Source organism: Lactuca serriola, chromosome 4 (assembly GCF_051521515.1).
Source record: "Lactuca serriola cultivar US96UC23 chromosome 4, Lser_US96UC23_V15, whole genome shotgun sequence".
NCBI lineage: Eukaryota > Viridiplantae > Streptophyta > Magnoliopsida > Asterales > Asteraceae > Lactuca > Lactuca serriola.
Window position 1 is genome coordinate 169,783,421 of NC_136411.1, and position 5,519 is coordinate 169,788,939.

At 32.5% G+C, this 5,519-nt stretch overlaps 1 long non-coding RNA gene across 2 annotated transcripts in view; it reads right to left on the bottom strand.

Moving 5' to 3' along the window:
* Positions 1-3,705: 3,705 nt before the first annotated feature.
* The window catches only part of LOC145102920 (uncharacterized), a 2,021-nt gene continuing 207 nt past the window's right edge, over positions 3,706-5,519 (bottom strand). Inside the window, exons 1-3 of one of the 2 annotated variants that reach the window (XR_013706307.1) lie at positions 4,629-5,519; positions 4,137-4,205; positions 3,706-4,037 (exon numbers count right to left, since the gene is read on the bottom strand). The exon at positions 4,629-5,519 is cut by the window's right edge and continues 207 nt beyond it. This is a non-coding gene — a long non-coding RNA (uncharacterized LOC145102920). Of the gene's footprint in view, positions 4,206-4,628 lie in introns of both variants that reach the window. The other variant, XR_013706306.1, reaches the window with a different exon arrangement.

A 5,519-nucleotide genomic window follows, 5' to 3' on the forward strand; every position in this document is an offset into this window, starting at 1 on the left:
ACTGTTATTCAAATACTTTAGTTGCATATCGAATTTTATTAACTCTATATTTACTATAACATCAACAAAAACATGTTTTTTTTTTTTAAAAAAAAAAAATCAAAGTTATTAAAAACTATGAAAGATCAAATGGTTTGACCATGTTATTCAATAACGATATTTTGGATAATATTGACCTTGATATTAATATTAATGATTTTGAATTTTAGAAAACTCAATATATATATATATATATATATATATATATATATATATATATATATATATATATATATATATATATATATATATATATATATATATATATTTATATATATATTAGGTTGTTTGCACCGCAGGCCCTAGGCTATCTTAGGTTTTTCTTCTTTCCAAATCATATAGAGTCTCTGACATATTATTGTATTATATTTTTGAACTAAGTATAAAACTCGTGTATTACACGGATTGATTACAAAAAATAAATTACTAAAATATAAATAACTAATTTATAACCAGTGGGAACCACGGTTATAAAAATAATACAATTTTTATAATAAAAATTCATATATTAATCAATTATTTTCAACAAATTATTAATTAATAGATTTATGTTTTTTTATTTATGTAAAATTATAGTCGTTGATTCAAAAAACATATTAATTTCTGTTTTTTTTCACACTCGGAACCTTCAAATGGAATAATAGTTAGTCACAATACACAACACTACCTAAGTTTAAGATAGTGACTACCAAATTATAGCAAGGTTGCAAAAATTAGGATTAATCATGAATTAATCGTTTAGCGTTTTCCAACCGACATTAAGGGTGTTTGATGGAAAGTAGAGATTAATCTGGTTTGGCGGGATTAATCGGTCAACAAAAGAAAAAAAAATACTCAAAGTATCACCTTTTTTATACTCCAAAATTTTCAAATTTCAAATATTATATCAAAATGTTCATATTTACGTATTTTTAAATTACAAATTTTCTTATTTTCTAATTTTGAAACACTTGTTTTTCAAAATCCACGAGCAATCCCTGTCAAAACCGATTAATTCTTTAACTCCAGTCGATCATCGAGCTACCGTCGAACGATTTTTACCACCTTAAATTATAGTAAACAAAAAGACTTGTTCTAGCAGTTGAAATAAAAACATTCAATCATTCGATGTACACCGAGTCAAGATCTCAATTCTTCACTTTTTCTTGAGTATGACTTAAGCTAATTTTGTAATAATGGTAAGAATGGTATACAATAAAAATGGAAATTTTATTATGCCAATAAATTTTACTTTTACTTTTAGTATTCATTTCCAGCCATGCCGAAATCACCAAATCTACAGGAAAACGTTATCAGATTGCAGCTTTGTTTCTCGGAAGGTAGGAATTCATAATGGCTTCAAGAAATTTATAATCGTAATACACAAAGTCTTCTAAACCTTAATCTTATTAAATCAAATCTTTATGGGGTAGGGGTTAACTAGGTGGAGATTGCTTCTTTAGCTTCTTTTACCGGGTGTTCGGCTAGAACTCTTCCCTTTGTTTATCTTGGTATCCCGGTTGGAGAATCTATGCTTCGTCTTAAAGGATGGCAGATTATTATAGACCGTTTTAAGAAGAGGTTATCTTCCTAGAAGGTCAAGTTGTTGTCCATTGGAGGTCGTCTGACTCTTATTAAGTCGGTTCTAGGGAGTTTGGGTATTTACTTCTTCTCTTTGTTTCGTCTTCCAGCGATTGTATGTCAATCTCTAGAGGCTCTGTGGGCTCGGTTTTTTTGGGGAGTAGATGAGGGTCAACATCGTATTCATTGGGTTAATTGGATGTTGATTTTGAATTCATATGCTCATTGAGGTCTTGGGGTTGGTAGTTTGGATGCTTTTAACCTCGGTCTTCTTTATAAATGGAAGTGCGGTTTCTCAATGACAAGGGAGCTCTTTGGGTTTAAATTGTCAAATTTTGTCATGGGGAAGGTGGTGGTTTTTTGGATGATTCGAGAATAGGAACCGGAGGGGGTGTTTGGCAAAAGATTGTAGGATCCATTAATCATATCCAGGAGACTGGTTGTATTCCTTCTAGTTCCATGTATAGAGTGGTGGGGGATGGGACTCAAACGAGGTTCTGGAAGGATGTTTGGTGCTTGGATATTCCTCTCAGCGAGCGGTTCGGGAGGCTGTTTGCTTTGGTCATCAATCAAGATGCTCGGGTAAGTGACTATTGGGATTCAGGGGGATGGAATTTTCATTGGCGTTGGGGGATTAGAGGAGGGGCTGAATCGACCCAACATGGTCATCTTGTGGAGACTTTAAATCCTATTCGCTTAGGGGATATACCAGATAAGTGGTCTTGGGAGCTTGAACCGTCGTGTAATTTTACTGTTAAATCAGCACGGAATTGGATTGATGATATATCGCTTCCTATGGGTAGTATACCTACTAGGTGGAATCGTTTTGTCCCTATTAAAATTAACATTTTTATGGCGTGTACTTTTGGATCATATTCCGGTAAGAGTTAAACTGGTGGAAAGGGGGTGGTGATAGATTCCTTACTGTGTCCCGTGTGTCATAATTATCAAGAAAGTGTGAATCGCTTGTTACTAAAGTGTTCGGTTGATGATCAGGTTTGGACTTGGGTTAGGCATTGGCTTCATTTGGATCTTCCTGTTTTTTCATCTATCCGTGATGTGTTGGATTGGGTAGTTCTAGACCGATGGTTCATATGGAACGCCCGATTGTTGAGTCGGTGTTCATGGTGGTCATATGGGTGCTTTGAACGTTTCGTAATTCTTTACTTTTTAGTAGCAATAAACCTAGAAAAGATAGGCTTTTTGATTCTATTGTGGATCATTCTTTTCGTTGGTTTTCGTTTCGGAATTCTAAGGCTCAGATTAATTGGATGATGTGGTTACAAAATCCAATCCGGTCTTAATTTGTTGTTTTCTCTAGCTCCTGGCTAGAGGTTTAATATGATGTTGTTGTTCAAAAAAAAATACACAAAGTAAATGACTTGGTAACATGTTGATTTGTAGGAGTCTCATTAGAAAATTATACATTTTCGCATCCATCTGCAGCAATGAAAGTCTAATAGATTAAAAGGATGGTCAGAAAAATAATTACTCAAATGAGTATGATGAATTTTTGCATCGATCTGATAGGTGTTGTTGGTGTGATTATAATTATTCTTATTATTAACATTTTGATGTTTTGGTTTAATTAGTTTTGCCTTCTAAAATAACCGCCACAATCAAAACCACACCTTCAGCTCCATCACACCAGAACAAAGCTTATAACCAGTTAACTATAGTCAAAAACCCAAAAATCAAAACTTTATGTAAAAGAAAGCAAATATAAAAATTTGGCACAAAAAAAGATGAATGTTTCAAACCAAATAATAAAAATATCTATATTTTAGACCAAAGACAATCATCACAAGACAATATTGTTCTAATCTTTTGAGTGGTGTTAATCTTATCTATACAAAAGTTTTTTGATATGGGAATTGAAATTTGGAAGAATTAAAATCTACAGAAATCACAGTTTGTCATGCATTTAGTTGAAGAAAAAAGAAATTCAATAATAAAAATCAAATAATTTTTGAATTCAAAAATTTCACTTAAAAATTCTTAGTTTATTGTAAGTAAATATAATTGAACTTCATTGTTTATTTATTTTTTTCAGATCAATTCGCAACCAACACACGCAGTTGAATGGAATAAGTTCCAAATTCATAATTTACCATCTTTATCAATTTATAATCATCTTTATTGACTTCATTATCAACTTCATTCACATTATAATAAAAGGAAGTAGAAAGCTCATTCAATTTACCGTTCATGCCATATATACCATCAGTCTCGCACTAATACATCAATAACCCTCAATGCACAACACACTCCGAACCTTCAAAAGCCCAATCTTTGGGAGAGATCTGTATATTGCACAATGTAGTCTCACAGTTTCTGGATAAGTAAATAAGAAATGTATGACTTTTTGTGGGTTAAAACAAAGTATGGAAATAAACCTTCAAAAGCCCATGCCCACCTTTAAAAGTTACTTCTCTAACCTGCAAGGCCAAAATTGGAAAATATTATAGTAACTTTCAACTTAGCTCCCTGTAAGAAAAAATGTTACCAGAAACAAATGTAAAAGAACACATATTTACTTGCTTTCATTGATTTAATATAAAAAGTAAAAGCCCATGCCCACTTTTAAATGATCACACCTTAGCTCCCTGTAAGAACAATATTACCAGAAACAAATGTAAAAGAATACATATATCACATTGCTTTCATTGATTTAATATAAAAAATAAAGAAAAGTCCATATCTATGCACAAAAGGGAAGAAGAAACAATAGTATTAGTAAAAAAAGTTCATATCCATATGTTATTCTATGCCTCTATGGATCCAGCCCTTTTGAAAATCTTATTCCTATAATCATTCCTACTAATCACAAATGTAATAAAAAGCGAAAATTTTAGTGTTGGATTCAAGGCATTTTAACAAACAGTTGGTAGGCATACGGAAAAAAAACAACTCCAATTTCACTTATATTGGAGATAGAAAAATGGATAAAGACCATTGATCACCATTTCTTATAGGAGAAGAGGCGTGTATACCTTATCCTTCTTTCAGGAATTTGAAAAGTGATTTACCTTAAACGCCAATAATAGAACGTGCACATAGATCTTCATAGCCAAAAGAAAATCAATCAGATGAAGACGAAAGTCTGAAGGCCGAGGTTTGAGAGGTTAGGTATTCTGTTTCTCATTAGTGTTTTTCATTACACGGTTATGGTGAAGGTAATGTGAAGATTATTTATGGAATAAAACTGTAGTGAAGATCAATTTTATCAGATGAATCATTTATGGAACAAAACACTGGATCAATTTCATCAGATGAATCATCTAAACCAGGGAGCTAAACCAACACCCAAAAAAAGTTCAGATCGAATTATTGCAAAAATCTCTTTAATCCAACAGCAAAAAATCAACAAAAACTTTGAAAAACTATGGGCTTTTTCTTTCTTTCGGGAATAAGGGTTTAGAACTCCCAAATAAATTTCCAAATCTTAAAATAGATCGAGTAGTTTGGAATTAGTTTAAAGAAGGAAGAGGATGAGAATCAAAATAAGCAAACAATCGAGTACAGAGCAGGTTTCGTTTGTATATAAAATTGAATCACCTGATGATGCTTCTACTCGTTTCTTCACCAAAAACGACAATCCTTGTTTTCCACTTGATCGATTGGATAAAAAGAAGACAATAATAGATATAAGGAAGCAGAATAGAAGAAAAAAGTTGAAAACGACAACATCACACACGCAAAAAATAAGTAAAACTGGAGAAGTTCAAACTTGATGCTCTCTGCTCAGTTCTTTGAACTGGGTAGTTTTCATAGGATCTTCGTCTGATAGAGTATTGAGAAGAGACAAAGGGAGAGGGAGAGGGAGAGGTGATATGATTCCAGGAGGATTCATTCAAAATCGCCCTAATGGCACTATCTTGTGCACTCTTGTTTTTGTTCATCCTCGGGCTAGGGTTTTA